Below are 19,796 nucleotides of genomic sequence, written 5' to 3'. Positions count from 1 at the left end.
GGGGTTTCTTGCATAGTTTGGTCGAATTTTTGTGGAATTCCCTTTGAATGGCTTGGTGTGCGTGTATATTAAATGTGCCCGTCAATAGCTACCCATGTTTGTATAAATAAACGACAAGGGTGTCTACTTGGAGAGTACCCACCGGCGGGGGCGCCGGGATTAGGCACGGTAGGGCGTCAGACACGTCAGAGCTTCAATAGCGGTGTAAATACATTCCATGTGGATTCATTTTATGCATAGTTGCCTTTTAATGATTATCACGCAAATCGTCATGGTGATAGGTACATACGGTTTGTCCAGCATGTCCTAAGTGTTTCTAAAAATATATATTTTTTTAAAATAATAAAAAACAAAGGCCGGCCCCGGGGATGGGGTCCCCGGGGCCATAAGTGGCCTGAGGAGGGGGGCAACGCAGTCCCCTCCTAAAGATTAAAAAAACAAAAGGCCTTGACCCGGGGGTTGGGGTCCCCGGGGCCGATTAAGGCCTTGGGAGGGCCAAATTTTTTTTTTTAAACAAAAAAATTAGGGTGCAGGCCCTGGGGGATGGGGTCCCCAGGGCCAGTAAATTAGAAAAAGAAGGGGGGCCACACAGCCCTCCTTCTTAAAAAAATAAATAAAAGACTGGCATCGCGCCAGAGGCCACGCCCCCTCCTAGCAGCACTCTGCAAATGCACCCCCTGGCCAGTTGTAAGTTGGGGAATTAATTCCCCTTCAATAATGAGGGTCCCTGAGGGACAACTAGCCCAACAGGTATCTCCAGTATGCGTCAGGGAGCTGCGTGGCAGACAGGTGTTCTGAGACCACGCCCCTTTTTACACCTCTATGCAACGCAGCTCTGTGGCCCTTACTGGAGGTACTTAGTGGGCTAGTTTGACCCTAGGGACCCTTAGGATTCAAGGGAACTTAATCTCTCAACTTAGAACGGCCACAGGGCGCGTTTACACAGTGGTGAAGGGAGGGGACGGGGCCTGAGGTGACATGTGCAAACACGCCCCCTGGCCAGTTGTAAGTTGGGGAAATAATTCCCTTTCAATCCTGAGGGACCCTGGGGGCCAACTAGCCCACCAGGGGCTTCCAGTAAGCGCCACTGCTCTGCGTTGCAGAGAGGTGGTGCAGGCCGTGCCCCTTTTTACACCTCTCTGCAATGCAGCTCTGTGGCGCTTACTGGAGGTACCTAGTGAGCTAGTTGGACCCTAGGGACGCTCAGGATTCAAATGAACTTAATCTCCCACCTAAAAACGGCCACAGGGCGTGTTTACACAGTGGTGAAGGGAGGGGACGGGGCCTGAGTTAACGTGTGCAAACACGCCCTGTGGCGCGTTTTAAGTTGGGGAAATAATTCCCCTTCAATCAGGAGTGCCCCTGGGGGCCAACTAGCCTACCAGGTGCTTCCAGTAAGCGCCACTGCGCTGCGTTACAGAGAGGTGGTCTAGGCCGTGCCCCTTTTTACATCTCTCTGCAACGCAGCTTTGTGGCGCTTACTGGAAGTACCTAGTGGTCTAGTTGGACCCTAGGGACCCTCAGGATTCAAGGGGACTTAATCTCCCAACTTAAAACGGCCACAGGGCGTGTTTACACAGTGGGGAAGTGAGGGGACGGGGCCTGAGGTGACATGTGAAAACACGCCCTGTGGCGCGTTTTAAGAGGTAGTTTTAATCACCTGCCCTATTATATACTAGGGGCTTACAGAGGAGGTCATGCTGATCACAGGGGGACCCCAACGCATAGTGTTACCTAGTGTATGTAGGTGTTTTCACTGTATTCTGAGTGTCTTTTAACATAGCACTGGCTCTAGGACTGGTTAGTCAGACTCAGTTAACACCAGTATCCGTCTGAAAAAGTTGAGGGTACAGGATGATTTTGCAACAAGGCTTCTTTCTGTTCTTCTGTTTGTTCTTTCTGCACGTTATCCTTCTTCCTGCACTTTTCTTCGTCTTTGAGGACTTCTGTTGCTTCTTTCTGCATTTCTTTTTTTTCTTTCTGTGCGTTTTTTCTTCTTTCTTCACATGTCCTATCTCTGTAGCCATAGTTAGAAATTAGCATTTAAAAAACCTTTGAAATTCACTGAAAAAACCATAGGTTTCAGGCACGTTATAGTTAGGAATTAACATTTAAAAAACCTTAGAAATTCACTGAAAAAACCATAGGTTTCAGGGGCGTTATAGTTAGCTGGACTTTTCACTCGTACAAAACCATTGAAATTCCCCCGTTATAGTTAGTTCAGCTAACTATAACTCGCGCGCCCGCAATGCACTGCTGATGACGTCACATATTACATGTTTTTTTCAGTGAATATATATATATATACACATACACATATATATATGTATTTGTGTACGTATATATATTTATAACTATGGAAAACAAAGATTAAGCCTTCTGTTACAGTAGGTAAATTTTGCGCCAGATGTACAAAGCATTTTTCCACTCTCAAACGGCCCGATTGACAGAATCTGCGACCAGAATAATACTTTTTCAAATGTACAAAATGCAATGCAGTAACTTGTTTCCAATCGCATACTACATCTCCAATTCGGTATTTGAAAGGGGCATGTTTATGGCATCACTTCTAAATTCTGAATCGGTATGGTATGTATTGCTATTTTGCGGCTGAATTCCGGTCGCAAAAGAGTAATGCTTTACCACTAGTTTAAAACTGGTGGTAACCCATTCATCAAGGGTAGGTAGACCCCAAGGGACCCCTTCCCCTTCAGAATGTACATAATAATATTTTTAAGAGCACTTCCTACTAGCAAAAAAAGATTGCTTTATAGAAAAGCAATCACAGACATTGTGGCCTGCTGACCTCAGAAGGCTACCATTCCTGTGATGGCTGTGATTCTTAATGGGTCGCAACTGCAACCTACCTCATTAATATCCATGAGGTAGGTTGATTTGCAACACACAAGTAATCCATAAATGAAACTGAATGAGTTTCTGTATGAATCTGGCTCTATTTAAGTCCAGGGAGTCCCCAGAGGTATAGCAGAGGCTAAATTGCGTATGCACTGACAGCTCTCTTTGTGGTTGTGTGGGCGAGCAGTTAGGCTTATCCAGAAGGTGTGTTAAGCATTTACTGTATTCACTCAATCAAGACTGATGCACACACTCAGAGACTGAATCCAGACCAATTGGGTAAGTATAAAAAAGGTATACTTGTATTTTAGTTCTAGAACCAAGCAGGACTTGGTACAGGTAGGTAAAAAAATACTTGGAATGCAGAATTTCTCAATGAAATGCAGGTATGATTGAATTGTGCAATAGTTACAGTTTGGTATTGATTCAGAAAGCAGTTTGCATTATACAATAATTACTTGTAGAATACTTTTAAGTTACTTTTAGATTACCTTGAGTACTGGGGTGGTATTCCTAGATACCACACCTAAGGCTCTCACAATATGAGGTAAGTAAGATTTTTTATACTTTGCAGTTTAGTTATCTTTTCTCCATACAAACATTAGTCCAAAACTTGGAACATTTCCGGCCCAAACTCTCATAAAATGGGTTCCTTTGGGAGAAAAAGTGTTAGCTGTTTCTCAAGTAAGTACACATCTCACAAGAGGGGGTTTTGGTGGTTAGGACCACGGTTTCCAATAGTGTAGATGACACTCGAGTTGCACCACCAGAGGCATTGGGGCGGCCGGGTTCAGAGCGCATGGGCCCAATGTGAACCAATGGGGCTAAGGGGGCCTTCAGTTAGGAACTGCTGATGAGCAGGCCACTCAGGTGTGGGAACAAAGCTCCTGGGGCTCAGGTCAGCACTGCAGAGGCCAACGACCAGAACCTGTGCTGCACCACCAGCAGCACTGTGACGGCCAGGTGCAGGGTGGCAAAAAGAAGTCAGGGGCCCTGTGCTTTTCAAAGGAGACCTTCGGTTCGGTGAAGTTGCTGCAGGCCAGGGCAGGGAGAATTCCTGTGGGCGACCACTGGATGGAGAAGTAAGTTGGGATCTTGGGGGATGCCTGGACACCGTCAGTTGGGCCACCCAAGGGCGTGGGGCATCGGGTGCAGGTGTGTCTACTGGCTTCGGGTTTTCTTTTCAGCTCCAGTTGCTATCGGGGGGCTCTTCAGGTTGAGGCTGCAGGTGTCGTCTTGAAGCTTGAGGGAGGTTCGGAATCACCAGATCTTAGGTCAAGATCACTGAGGAAACCTCCTCATGGTATTGGGCCACTCAAACTCTGGCTTTGGGCGTCGGTTGCAAAGTGGTGCAGAATCGCAGAGTCGCCTGAATCTGGATTCTGGTCTTGGAATCTTTCTTGAGCAAATCTGGTGCTCCTGAGAGACAGTCTGTAAGGTGAGTGCAGGGCAGGTCCTCCGGGCTCTGGGGGGCTGCTGGACACACCAATTTCTTTGCAGTAGGCAGGTTGGAGTCGGGACAGACTGGTAGGCCTGAGGCAAAAGCAGTAGTTGTCGTCTTCTACCTGGGTCAGCACAGCTCTTCGGTCCTTCTTCTTTCTTCCTCAAATCTGAGGTGGCAAGGTTCAGGGTTGCCCCTAAATACTAGATTTAGGGGCATTTACAGGAGTGTGCAGGTCGGGACCAGTGGTGGGTACACCCCCTATTATGCCATCCTCCAGTGGAAGGGGGACATGAACCTCTCCCTATTTGGCTGAGTCCCCTCATCTTCACGATGGAGTGGACTCAGATATGTGCTTCAGTACGCCTCCTCCACCTGAGGGGTGGGGTTTGGCAAAGATGGGCATACCTCTCTTCCTAGCTCGGTTTTCTCACTGATTCTCCTGCCCAAAGCAGGGGTAGAATGAGTAGGAGCCAGTTGCTGGGGGCAGCAAAAGGCAGGGACAGCTTCCAGAGGTGGCAGACCTTTGAAGCTTTCCCTTCGTGGACCAAGCCCATCCTGGGGGAGGAGGCATGACACCTCTGCCCAGGATTGGCTTTGTTTCTGGACCCATAGAGTGGAGGCTCTCTGCCCAGGGGTCCCAAAACCTGTATGGTGGTGGCAAATGGTGGTCAGCCATTCAGGAACCACACCAGGGCTGGTTGTTTTTGAGGGGGTCATCTCTAAGATGCCCTGTAAGTGCATTTTACATTAAATCCCACACTTGTGTTAGTGTGGCTTTAATGTACTGAGAAGTTTGATACCAAAAGTCCCAGGTTTTTAGTACAGCTTTGGAGTTCATAATGACCAACTCCCCGACCATATATCTATGTTATGTTATGTTATGTTATGTTATTATTTCTTATATAGCGCACAGATGCCGCAGCCAAGAGGCGTCCCGGCGCTTTAGGAGATGGAGCACACAACACAACAATAAAGACCAGAGTACTAAACTATACAGAGGAAAATAAATGAGTTTTTAATTGTTTCCTGAACTGAAATAAATCGTGGAAGGAACGAAGTGAGGCAGGCAAAGAGTTCCATAATGTCGCCGCCATTACCGAAAAGGAGCGTCCACCCATTCTGGACTTTTTAAATCGAGGAATAATGGCCAGATTGGACCCTGCAGACCGAAGAGCTCTTGAGGGGACATAATGAAGAATAGTCTGGGAGAGAATAGGAGGGGAGGCCAAATTAAGAATTTTAAAAGTAAGGCACAAAGCCTTAAACTTGGTTCTTTGGGCTACTGGGAGCCAATGGAGGTCATGAATAGTGCTGCGAGCGGAAACAAATTTAGGGAGGCCAACCAGCATCCTGGCCGCCGCATTTTGTACCCGCTGAAGGCGGGCAAGCTCGGCTTGATTAACACCCAAAAATAAAGAACTGGCGTAATCTAATCTGGTCAGCACCAAAGCTTGGACTATGGTCTGCCTGGTGTCGGCGTCAAAATTTTTTAAAATAGGCCGTAGGCATTGTAGAGCACCAAAACAAGTTCCCGCGACACGCTTGATGTGGGAAATAAAAGACAATGAATCGTCAAGCCATACGCCCAAGTTTCTGACTTCGGCAACAGGAGTTGGGATAGGACCCAATTCAGGAGGCCACCATTGGTCTCCCCAGAGCGCGCTGTCTCTACCAAAAAGAATGACCTCCGTCTTGGTGGCGTTGAGTTGTAGGCGATTGTTCGCCATCCAACCGGCGACAGCTTTGAGGGCTGCCTGAAAGGTGGGGGCAGTCATGTTGGAATCGCCATTAAGTGATACCGCCAGCTGTGTATCATCGGCGTATGACACTATTGTAAGACCATAGCTGGCAGCTACCTGCGCCAACGGTGCAACATACAGATTAAAAAGGGTGGGGCTGAGAGCCGAACCTTGAGGTACTCCCTGCAGAATAGGGCGTGGGGCAGAAATGTAGGGAGGAGTGGAAACTTTAAAGGTTCGACCCGTAAGAAATGATCGAAACCAATCAAGTGCTTGTTCTCCAACTCCAGCCTCCACAAGGCGGTATGGCTTTACTACTCTTACAATGTCTAAGAATTGACTTAGACACTGAGGGTACAGTGGCCCGTGCCACTCTACCCTCACCTGAAGGCTACTGCACCCATCTAGAGGGGTGGTTTGCCTAGGCCTCAGGCAGTGGGATGTAGGCATTGCACAGAGGTACGTGTGCCATGTCGACTCTTCACTTTTCCCTTCACCAAAACACGCAGCCTGCAGTGACAGTGTGTGGCTGTTAAGGTACAGGGTCTCTAAGGGTCACACAGTAGGTGCCACAGCCCTTAGAGGCCTTCACTAGTCACAGTGCCCTTGGTACCCATGGTATCCATGGTACCTTTTACAAGGGGATTACCTGTGGCCAGAAATGTGACAATTGTAGGTATAAAGGTACAGTTTTGGGTAAAGAACACAGGCCCTGGGAACCTGATTGGCAGGGACCCAGGGCACATCAAGTCTGGTTGCATCAGAGGTCAGGCAAGAAGTGGGGGATAACATTGCAAACAAGCATTAGCATAGCCAATAGGTCTTGCCTTTGGGACCTTAAAAGAGTGTGCTGGGGGCCTCAGTCCATATGGATGGACTGTAGAGTGTGCTGGGGGCCTCAGTCCGTATGGATGGAGTGTAGAGTGCGCTGGGGGGCGCAGTCCATATGGATGGATTGTAGAGTGTGCTGGGGGCCTCAGTCCGGATGGATGGAGTGTAGAGTGCGCTGGGGGGTGCAGTCCATATGGATAGATTGTAGAGTGTGCTGGGGGCCTCAGTCCTAATGGATGGACAGTAGTGTGTGCTGGGGGCCTCAGTCTGTATGGATGGAGATAGAGTGTGCTGGGGGCCGCAGAGTGTGCTGGGGGCCGCAGTCCGTGTGGATGGACTGTAGAGTGTGCTGGGGGCCTCAGTCCGCATGGATGGACTGTAGAGTGTTCAGGGGCCGCAGTGTGTGCGGGGGCTGCAGTCCGTATGGATGGACTGCAGAGTGTGTTGGGGGTCTCAATCCGTATGGATGGAGTGTAGAGTGTGCTGGGGGCATAATATGTATGGACGGACTGTAGAGTATGCTAGGGGCTGCAGTCCCCAGCCTTACACCATACGGGGTATTATCACAGCGTGTTTTGCTGTGCTTCTGGTCTTGTTTTTCCATGCATTATTGGACGCTGTGTTTAATGACAGGTCACTGCATACAGCTGTATTTTACTGCTCTGTATTTCATTTACTTGCTGTATCTAGAGTTCTGCAGCAGTGCTTTCTTCGGTACCTTTGGTGTATTGTGCTGTACTCTGTGTGTTCTATTGTATCTTCTGTGTGGCCCTTCACGGTAAAGCATTGTGTTTCATGTATTGTGTATGCACTGTCGCACTCTCGTGCATTGCGCTTTTCTGCATTGTCATTCTCTGTACATAACGCCTTCAGTTGCGCATGTTCAGTTTTCCTGCGTGTTTTGGTATGCCAATGTGTCCCACTTTGAGCATTTGTGCTGGTTTTAAATGAGTTTGTTGTGCTCTGTGAGTTGTTGCGTCTTCAGATGTTTGTCCAGCATCGAACAGGGGCCGTCTGTTCACAGAGACGGCTTTTGGGGGGGGGCTGTTGTGTGTGATGAGGATGCAACAAAACATCTGGACATAATGCAGACTTGTGCCCATGCGCAAATCTTTGAAACCAAAACATGACACGGGTATCTCGTGAAGCACTCGGAAGCCCCACCTATCTCAAGAGTACCCATATGATGTCATGTTGGTGTAACGCGCCATGGGTCTGTTTCAAGCAGATCACAAGGCCCCTTTAAAAAGATCTGTATTGGTAAGTAGCCATATACGTGAAGTTACCCGGGCCGTGTGTTTGTGTGTGTGTGTCTGTGTGTGTGTTTGTGTGTCTGTGTGTGTGCGTGTTTGTGTGTCTGTGTCTGTGTGTGTTTCTGTGTTTGTGTATGTGGGTGTTTGTGTCTGTGTGTGTTTGTGTGTGTGTGTCTGTGTGTGTGTCTGTGTGCGTCTCTGTGTCTGTGTGTCTGTGTGCGTTTGTGTGTGTGTGTTTCTCTGTGTCTGTGATTGTGTGTCTTTCTGTGTGTCTGTGTATTTGTGTATTTATGTCTGTTTGTGTGTCTGTGTGTTTGTCTGTGTATGTGTGTGTCTGTGTGTATGTCTGTGTGTTTGTGTTTCTGTGTGTGTCTGTGTGTGTGTGTCTCTGTCTGTGTGTGTGTCTGTTTGTCTGTGTGTGTGTCTGTGTGTGCCTGTGTGTTTGTGTCTGGCTGTGTGTGTTTGTGTCTATCTATGTGTGGCTGTATGTCTGACTGTGTGTGTTTACCTGTGTGTGTGTGTCTGTGTGTGTGTCTCTGTCTGTGTGTGTCTGTGTGTGTGTTTGTGTGTGTCTGTGATTGTGTGTCTTTCTGTGTGTCTGTGAATTCGTGTATTTTTGTCTGTTTGTGTGTCTGTGTGTGTGTGTCTGTGTATGTGTGTATCTGTGTGTGCCTGTGGCTAATGCACCCGTCTAGAGGGGTGGCTTGCCTAGGCCTCAGGCTGTGGGATGTAGGCATTGCACAGAGGTATGTGTGCCATGTCGACTCTTCACTTTTCCCTTCACCAAAACATGCAGCCTGCAGTGACAGTGTGTGGCTGTTAAGGTACAGGGTCTCTAAGGGTCACACAGTAGGTGCCACAGCCCTTAGAGGCCTTCACTAGTCACAGTGCCCTTGGTACCCATGGTAACGTTTACAAGGGGATTACCTGTGGCCAGAAATGTGACAATTGTGGGTATAAAGGTACAGTTTTGGGTAAAGAACACAGGCCCTGGGAACCTGATTGGCAGGGACCCAGGGCACATCAAGTCTGGTTGCATAAGAGATCAGGCAAGAAGTGGGGGATAACATTGCAAACAAACATTAGCATAGCCAATAGGTCTTGCCTTTGGGACCTTAAAAGAGTGTGCTGGGGGCCTCAGTCCATATGGATGCACTGTAGAGTGTGCTGGGGGCCTCAGTCCGTATGGATGGAGTGTAGAGTGCGCTGGGGGGTGCAGTCCATATCGATGGATTGTAGAGTGTGCTGGGGGCCTCAGTCCTTATGGATGGAGAGTAGTGTGTGTTGGGGGCCTCAGTCTGTATGGATGGAGATAGAGTGTGCTGGGAGCCGCAGATGGTGCTGGGGGCCGCAGTCCATGTGGATGGACTGCAGAGTGTGTTGGGGGCCTCAGTCCGTATGGATGGACTGTAGAGTGTGCTGGGGTCCTCAGTCCGCATGGATGGACTGTAGAGTGTGCGGGGGCCGCAGTCTGTGCTGGGGGCCACAGTCCGTGTGAATGGACTGCAGAGTGTGTTGGGGACCTCAGTCCGTATGGATGGACTGTAGAGTGTGCTGGAGGCCTCAGTCCGTATGGATGGACTGTAGAGTGTGCGGGGGCCGCAGTCCGTATGGATGGACTGCAGAGTGTTCTGGGGGTCTCAGTCCGTATGGATGGAGTGTAGAGTGTGCTGGGGGCATAATATGTATGGACGGACTGTAGAGTGTGCTGGGGGCTGCAGTCCATAAGGATGGGCCCTAGAGTATGCTAGGGGCTGCAGTCCCCAGCCTTACACCATATGGGGTATTATCACAGCGTGTTTTGCTGTGCTTCTGGTCTTGTTTTTCCATGCATTATTGGACGCTGTGTTTAATGACAGGTCACTGCATACAGCTGTATTTTACTGCTCTGTATTTCATTTACTTGCTGTATCTAGAGTTCTGCAGCAGTGCTTTCTTCGGTACCTTTGGTGTATCGTGCTGTACTCTGTGTGTTCTATTGTATCTTCTGTGTGGCCCTTCACGGTAAAGCATTGTGTTTCATGTATTGTGTATGCACTGTCGCACTCTCGTGCATTGCGCTGCATTGTAATGCCCTGTACATATCGCCTTCAGTTGCGCATGTTCAGATTTCCTGCGTGTTTTGGTATGCCAATGTATCCCACTTTGAGCATTTGTGCTGGTTGTAAATGAGTCTGTTGAGCTCTGCGAGTTGTTGTGTCTTGTCCGGCATCGAACGGGGACCGTCTGTTCACAGAGACGGTCTTTTGGGGGGGGGGCTGTTGTTTGTGATGAGGATGCAACGAAACGTCTGGGCATAATGCAGACTTGTGCCCATGAGCACACTGTCTGTTGTACAAATCTTTGAATCCAAAACATGACACGTGTATCTCGAGAAGCACTCGGAAGCCCCACCTGTCTCAAGGGTCCCCATATGATGTTATGTTGGTGTAAAGCGCCAAGGGCCATGTTAAGTTGAGACCCCGGAAACAGTAGATTTAAGAAAGAAGGTCTTTCATGTATACTTCTCAGTACAGAAACCCCAACCGCAGAGACCTAAGAGAAGTCTCCAACCGCCGATCAAGTGCCACTCGAATGCTACAGCAACCCTTGGTTACAGAACCCCGACATTTAAGGTTCTGTAACCAAAAATACCACAATACTAGGATACCACAGGCCTGTTTCAAGCAGATCACAAGGCCCCTTTAAAAAGATCTGTATTGGTAAGTAGCCATGTACGTGAAGTTACCCGGGGCCGTTGGTCGTGTGTTTGTGTTTCTGTGTGTGTCTGTGTGTGTGTTTTTGTTTGTGTGTGTGTGTCTTTGTTTGTGTGTGTGTGTCTGTGTGTGTGTTTTTGTGTCTGTGTGTGTGTGTTTTTCTGTGTTTGTGTATTTGTGTGTTTCTGTGTGTTTTTGTCTGTGTGTGTGTTTTTGTGTTTCTGTGTGTGTCTGTTTGTGTGTGTGTGTGCGTCTGTCTGCCTGTCTGTGTGTAGTAATCACACTTAATACAGGAACTTAAAATAAAGTTTTATTATGCTGTAAGGTACAAATGCATGCAGCTCAGTACAAGTGAAGGTGGAGAATGAATCATAACATTCTCATCTCACCGTTTCACCTAACATTCTTATTACATAACCCTATTCTAATTCCATCCCACCTTAAAGAGACATACCAGTTACTACACATCCCCCTTCTTAATAGAAAATGAAAAAAAAAAAAATACAATAAGGAAACATTCAAAAGCGAACATATTCCTCAAACTTCTTAGAAGTTATTATGCGTCTTCCAAATTTGCTGGATTTGTTTTCCACACTGTTCTCTTTGGTCACGAATCCATTCTGCAAACCAGATTCCCCAACACTCTCATGAATCTCAGATTCACTCCCTACGGAATCCAACCCCTGCTCGCCTCCACCACTAGATCTCTCCTGAGGAACTTCAAAACTCACTAAGCCTTCAGAACTAGGTGCAACCCGCGGACTATCCAGCAAACAAGAAGTAGAATCCTGAACTGCAGAATGGAATCCCGACTCAGACAAATTAGATTTCTTAGTCACATCTTCTCCCTTTTCAACAGGAGGTACAACATCCATCCAACAATATATTTTTTTCCATAGAAGGCGTCTTCCTTCTGACAATAGAATCATCTGAAATGGAAATCCGACTCATGTGATGTACACTACCATCATCCAGTTCAACCGTGTTACGCATGACTTTAGTCACAATCCTTGGATCAGAAAACTTAGACTGTAACTTATTCACGTTTCTTCTACATTTAACCCTGACACTTTGTCCAACCTTTATACAAACTTCTTTAGTACCATGTTTAGCATCAAAATATAGTTTATTTCTGCATTGAGAGTTGACTATGGATTCCTTAACCTGCTCACAATCCCAGTTGTACTTTTTACTTCTACCCATCCATCCAGGATTAATTTTGCAATGAGGGAACCTACCACGCATTAGTCCAAAAGGACTCTCCCCAACGGTATCATGGACAGTAATTCTGTAGGACCAAATCCGCTTGTTGAGTTCATCATCCCAATTCTTGTTGCTTTTTTTTGCTAACTGTAAGACACCTTTCAATACTTTATTAACTCTTTCAACAACAGAATTACCTCTGGGGTGATACAAAGCAGTACATTTCTGTTCAATGCCAGTATTATTCATGAACTTTTTCAACAAATCTGATTTGAATTGTACTCCATTGTTGTTTAATATGGAAACCGGAAAACCTTCTCTTAAAAAAAAATGTACTCCAAAAATCAATAACACTCTCAGTGTCAACCTTAGTGACAACATCAACCTCCAGCCACTTTGAAAAATGGTCACTCAATACTAAAATATACTTGGTAACACCATCTTGCCAAACCATAGGTCCCATGATATCTAATGCGATGCATTCCCATGGTAAATTGGGACAAGCAAGAGAAGACATAGGAAGGTTGAGTGTTTTTTGTGCTTTGTCTGAACTCTCACAACTTACGCAAGCACATACAAATCTTTCGATGTCTAAATCAATTTTCGGCCACCAATACAACGCCTTAATGCTTCTCTTAGAATGAGATACACCTGGGTGTCCCTCATGACCAATTGAAACAATTTTTTCACGCATCCCTTTAGGCAGTACGATTTTTTCTTCTCTACAAATGAATTCACCATCCATACTCAACTCGTCACGTACCTCCCAGAATGCTTTTAACTCCGCATTGAGTTTGCATTCATTAGACCACCCGTTCGTGATCCTGTTTTTCACATCAAGTAAGATGTCATCCTTCTTATATTCTTCTTCCCAATCATTCTTACTTAGACCAGTAGTGTCAGTAAACACCCCCGCTACACAAAAATCACACCACGGATCGTTGTCAATTTCCTTCATAGGTAAGGACAATCTACTGAGAAAATCAGCAATGACATTCTTGGCTCCAGGGACGTACTGTACTTCGTATACAAAATCTTGAAGCCTCATTGACATCCTAGCAATCCTTGCCGAGGCTCTCGAAAGACCCTCAGTAGTGAGCAATTTAGTCAAAGGTTTGTGATCAGAACGTAAAATAAATTTCTCTCCCCATATGAATTTCCTAAAATGCTCCATGGCCCACACACAAGCCAGCGTTTCTCGTTCGATCACAGAATATTTCTCTTCTGTGGGAGAAAGAGAACGAGAAGCAAAGGCAATGACCACCTCCGTGCCTTGCTCAGACATTTGTGACAGACCACCACCCAACCCAGTTCCACTGGCGTCAGTAGTTACAAAAGTGTTGGCGAGTGGATCAAAACCTTGTAACGGAGGGGCACAGGCAATAGCTTCTTTGATGCTCTCAAATGATCTTTGACAAGCATCATTCCATGCAAAGGTAACCTTGTTCTTCATTAGTAATCGCATTTCAGACGTTTTCTGTGAAAAGTTGTTAACAAACTTCGAATAAAATTCCGCTAAGCCAAGGAAAGGTCTCAGCTCGTCCTTCGATTTTGGTGAAGGAGCACTGAGTATGGCTTCCACCAAATTGCTCTTAGGTTTAATGGCTGTACCACCAATCTCATGCCCCAAATATGTAACAGACTTTTCTGCAAATTTGCATTTGCTGCCTTCAGCGACGAACCCATTGTCTCTAAGAATACTCAACACCTCTCTAAGAATGGCATCATGCTGTGACCTGTCTTTTCCCATTATCAGGATGTCATCTTGAAAGAATACCATCTCACAAATGTGACCAAATAAGTTTGACATCAGCCTCTGAAATACAGCAGCGGCTGATGCCAAACCAAAAGGCATTAATTTAAATCTGAAACAACCAAAAGGTGTACAAAACGTGGTAAACTGTCTGCTCCTTTTGTCTAACACCAATGGTGATATGCAGCAGATAGGTCCAGAGTGGAAAACCACTTAGCATTTCGTGTCAAAGATAACATTTCGTCAATCCTGGGAAGGAGAAACTGGTCAATCAAGATATTGTTATTCAGATATCTCAAGTCGACACATAGACGGGTCTTCCCATTGGATTTACGAGCAACGACCAATGGAGAAACCCATTCGGCAGCTTCCACAGGTTCAATGACATCATTGCTTAATATTTTCTTTAATTCGCCTTTAACTTCTTCCATAACTATAAAGGGAATATTATTTGCCTTGTGTACTTTCGGAATAGCTCCCTCCTTCAGGCAAATTTGATGGGTAAACCCCTTTAGTTTTCCCATACTATTGTCAAAAACTTTGGGAAAATCTTTCAGTACCCACTTCCTAGTGTCCTCACTATCACAAGACACTAAAAATTGCTCTTTGCTGTTCGGATCCAGAATGATGTTTAACAACTTTTGGTCCTTCCAACCCAAAACCGATGGTCCTTCCTTAGCTATATAAAGTTTCCCAACAGATTATCTGTCCTTAAAACAAAATACTAAGGTTCTAAAACCTAGCATGTCAATTCTTTCCCCTGTGAAACTTTCCGCAGCAATGTCATTCGGTTCTAACCATACTCCAATACTGTTGATGAATTGACTTTTTCATACTTCTTGGGAAACAATAGTAAACGGGGACCCTGAGTCTGCAGCTAATTGGACTGTAATGCCTCCCAGAGAGACTAGACACAACGATTTTGAAGAAGAACCACTCGTGATGTTTAGTACCACTTTCTTCTTCTGGACACAGTTAACTTGTACAACCTCATCACTAGAGCTTGAGCAACTTTCATCCTCCCCTTCTTGTACACAGGCAACTTTTCCTTTAGACTTCTTTTTAGGCTTACGTTTGCAAACCCTAGAGAAATGCCCAATTAAGCCACATTCCAAACACTTTGCAGATTTAGCAGGACATTTCTCTTATGCTGCAGAATGTGAGTAACTACCACATCTGTAACAGATCAAATTACCATATTTCTTTTGTTCCGTATTATCTGGCTTTCTTTTTTCCATCTTCGCACCCCTGTAACTTTTATAATTTTATTTTTTTTCTACGACCTTCCCCACGACTTCCTCAGAATTCTTTTTGTCTTGAGAAAGTGTAGCTTTTGCACAATGTTCAGAGAGTTCAGCTTTCTTCACCATAGCAATAATATCCTTTAAACACCCTTCGCCTTCTACCCATAACTTGTCCTGTAAACTGTTATTTTTAGTATACATAACAACCTGGTCACGAATGAACTCGTCGTGTAGTTGTGCAAATCTACACTTACTAGCAATTTTTTTTAAAGCAGATACATATTCTTCAATTGTCTCATGTTTTTCCTACTTCCTGTGAAAGAACGTGTGTCTCGTGACAGCAATACACACAGATGGGGAAAAGTGGTCGTCGAGATCTAAGATAGCCGATTTAAAAACATCTATAGCACCATCATGTCTCTCATGCTTATGCAATTCTTTAAAAATGCTTAACCCTTCTGGACCTAATGAATATAGTAACATCCTTTTTTTTCCTTCAGGAGAAAAAGGTCCACTGACATCTTCTAGGTTTGCAATGTAATTGAGAAAATATTCTTTCCAGTCCAACCATGCCACTACAGGTTCTCCAGGTGTTGGCAAAAATTCTTTAGGTGAATTAATTTGCAAGTTCGACAAATTAATATCTCCTGTAGAGTTTATTCTTGATGAACTTGTTGCATTAGCGTTGGTAGGCATGACTTTTGATAAGAAAAATTGCTACACACGTGAAAGCACAGTAATGATTTAGGAAAACTAAACACAAAGCCTTCTTGCACACGGAGAAAAAAAAACCCACTGAGGAGAGCGACACAATATATCCAACTGGAAAAATGTTGAAAATCCCAATAGAAAAAACAATAGTATCATGATATTTCAAAAATGAAAATGGATGGCAACTTGTATTGAACTTCAAGAAAACAGCTCTGCATGCACTTGTAAATGTACCTTAAATTCCAAGCAGCCACACACAAATACCGTGATTGAAGCTTTCCTGGCGTGTGAAGTCCGAAATTACCGCTATTTCAGTCACAACATTAAAGGTCCGCTTTGTCCCTTATTCACGGAGCGTTTCCCTTCAAAGGTAATACTATGAACTACCTTCAAAATGGCCACCGTGCGTGAAGAGAGGCGTCACTACGTAGAGAAGTCTAGTCCTCTTTTGATGTTTGTGGCTTTGATTTGTGACGCGTGGTTGAAGAAGAATGCTGAACACCGATTCTCCTTCGTAACGGGTCAGCAGCGCGGCATTTGAAAAACTCCCTAGTGTTGTCAATCCATGCAAAAGGTAAGCGTACTATTGTACTTCCAAAAATACACTTAGTGATTGTAGGAGAGTAGGGTCTGCTATCCTATGGTCACCCCAAATTTTTGCTTTTTGCTTCACTGGTTTTTGACATATTGAGGCTGTGGGCCTGCCAATCAGACCCCCAGCCTGCTGTTCTCTCTACTAAATTTACACTATGCACCCTAGGTGCATAACCAATTGGAAGTGGATCACCCTGTCAGCCCCTGTACCAGTGTACACTAGGTACCCAGGGCATTGGTGTATCTAAGGCCTGCCAGGGGCTGAAGCATGTATTATGCCACCCCAGGCTTGGCCTAACAAATTTGACACAACTGGCTGATCACTCAGCTGTGGTAAGTTGGTGTAACCACCTCTTACTTAGGTGTAGTATACCTATACCTAACCTTAAATGGGACACATGTTAACCTATAAGTCACTCCTATGGCAGGCCTTAACAATCCTGAAGGCAGAGTGCTTGGTTCCCTGTGAGATGGTGCTCTGGCATGAGCTGAGCCTGTCTGCAGTGGTCGGAACAACTTCCTTCTACTGTTTCCAGATATCGTCATACCATATACTCTTAAGTGCATTATGAACCTCGCGGTTAAATGCTATCTTTGGTTTGGCTTTATCAAAACATGTCGAGTAAGGTGTCATATGAATTGGAATACTAACCCCTCGCCAATTGTGGCGACGGGGTTAGCATTCCACCCTTCTAGAGGGACACGACATGTACAGTACCTGAAACCCGGGTAAAATCAGACATAGCCTCAGCTCCACAAAATGGATGCTGCCACCACAGACACAAGTCTGCCCTCCTGCTGCTGGGAGTCCTTCCAGCTTGGGAGGTGTGGACAAAGGGTTTCCTGCCAGGGGAGGTGCGTGCACCACCCCAGACAGGATTTTGTGTATTGGTCAGGTAGGGCTTGAAAGAAACCAGACATGCCTGAGGCTCACAAGGAGCCTTGGTGCATATGCCAGTTCAATCCGGTCCTGGGGCACACCAGTCCCGGGCCTGGGGCGAGCTGGACAAAGGATTGGGGGTGTAACCACCCCCCTTCCTGGTCCCACCCTTAGGGAGGGACCTAGCAGGTAGTCCGGCCCCTAGAATCCGCTTAAAGGTAGGAGCTGTGTCCTAAGACTTCAGACATCCTGGAATCAACTTAACTACAAGAAGAAGACGGGAACTTCGACGCTCTGCCGCACAGAGGACTGAAGCCAATCTCCCCTGTGGTCAGGGAGTGACCACCTTGCTAACGCAAGCACCATCCAGCGAATCAACGTCTGCTTTGCCGCCGCCTCCCACCGGAGCCCGAGCCCAGAGACTGACAAAACCTGGACCTCCAGACCTTTCACCACCGATCCACAGTCCCTGAAAAGCAGGAACCCGTGGAGGCACCGAGACACGTGGAGCCAGCCATCTTGAAAAGACCACGACAAGCTGCAAGCGCAACAACCGAGGCTCCCTCCAAGTTGTGCTTTGGGATCTGAGAAGCCCAACACCCGAGCAGCATCTGCACCAAAGGTGAGCCCTCCAGCATCTCCACGATCTGCGTGGGGCCCTTCTGCATTTTGCCATTCGACGCGCCTAACCGGTTGCTGGCCCGTTGGCTAGTGGCCATCTTGGCGACGAACTTCAAGAACTACACCGCTGGTGTGGTTGCTCCAGACTGGCCCTTGCTCCCCTCCAAAGGAGCAATCCCTCTGACCTGGCTGGTCAGAACCATCAGCTTATTTCGTTTTCCACAACAATTGCTTTTGCCAAAGCTTGTTTGCTTCGATCAAGTTGCCGACACAGCCGACAGCGAGAGCCTGCGTGGGACAGCTCGTGAACCGACTCCTGGATGTCGTCGACCTTCAGGGACCACGTGGCTGCAGAGACAAGCTACACCTTTCTTCCTGTTTGCACCCGACATCGCCTGGTACCCACCTGGTGCCACGCTGGTCACTGGCTAGTGACTGTGAACACTGTCCCCTCTGCTTACAGGTCTTCTACAACACCGATCCACTCTTGGATCCACCGTATCCCTTCCGGACCCACCGCCTGCAGCATCTTTGTCTCCAGGCTCCATTGAACATATAGAAGAAACCCGACGCACTTCGAGGCCTATGCACCCGCTTCCTGTGGGTGAGGTAAAGCTGGCACTCCGGTGCCCAAGTGTAGAGTATCATCTCTAGTGTCTGTGTTTCCAATCTTGAGTTCATAGTCCATCCGGAAGATCCTTTTTGCAGTAACTTTGTAACTTTTACGCACCCATTGAAAACCTATGGGAGCTCGCGTGTGACTATTTGCTCTGCACACGCAACCCGTGGACCTCCTGGTCACTAACTGAAGTTAGCTCCGTGTAGGCCCAGCGATTCTAGAGGCCCTAGGCCTTTTCCCTTTTCTGTTCGTGGTACTTATACCACTATTTTAGTATATGGTTTGAGCGGCCACCAGGGCCTATCCATATAAAGTGCAACTTCTGTGTATTCTAACGTATTCTTGTTTAACGATTTGTGCTCCTGTGCTCATAAAGAGTCTAGGGGATACTTTGAGAAATAAATACATATATATTTTCAATATATATCTGTGTGGTGTCCTTTCATTGGTATAAAAGGGGGTTACATTTGATAAAACAGCCTGCTTAACACGTTTCACGAGTTTAGCCTCAAAGACTGCTCAGCCTACGCTACCACTAGGGCAGCTAGTCCGAAAAGGTTGACTTACAACTACACCATAAGGGTTGCTTGGCATGGTACAAGGTGGTCACTTTAACTAGTGAACATCATATACCAGGCCAACTTCTCACAGTGATGAATCACCCGCTGTCACAAACTTCATGTACTGCCATACGGCATTCACACTTCATGCGTAGACACTCACGATTAAACGCTGTGTACTTCCATACAGCGTTCAAAAACCGGTAAAGCGTTGTCCCGCTTTCTTCATAGCCCCGAAGAATTCAACTGGCACAGCGCGTTAAACTCCTTTGGGTGCCAGCTCGTCGCCAAATTAAGTGTAGTAATCACACTTAATACAGGAACTTAAAATAAAGTTTTATTATGCTGTAAGGTACAAATGCTCAGTACAAGCGAAGGTGGAGAATGAATCATAACATTCTCATCTCACCGTTTCACCTAACATTCTTATTACATAACCCTATTCTAATTCCATCCCACCTTAAAGAGACATACCAGTTACTGCACTGTGTGTGTCTGTCTGTGTCAGTCTGTATGTCTGTGTATGTGTGTCTCTGTGTGTGTCCATGTATGTGTGTTTGTGTGTCTGTCTGTCTGTGTCTCTGTGTGTGTTTGTGTGTCTCTATGTGTGTGTGTGTTTGTCTGTGTCTCTGTGTGTGTTTGTGTGTGTCTGTGTGTCTGTTTGTGTGTGTGTCTGTGTGTGTCTGTCTGACTGTGTGTCTGTCTGTCTTTGTGTCTGTCTGTGTGTGTCTGTCTGTGTGTGTCTGTCTGTGTGTGTCTGTGTGTCCATGTCTGTGTGTGTGTGTGTCTGTC

The sequence above is a fragment of the Triturus cristatus genome, chromosome 3_1, assembly GCF_964204655.1.
Source record: "Triturus cristatus chromosome 3_1, aTriCri1.1, whole genome shotgun sequence".
In the NCBI taxonomy this organism is placed as follows: domain Eukaryota; kingdom Metazoa; phylum Chordata; class Amphibia; order Caudata; family Salamandridae; genus Triturus; species Triturus cristatus.
This window is presented reverse-complemented; position numbering follows the sequence as displayed.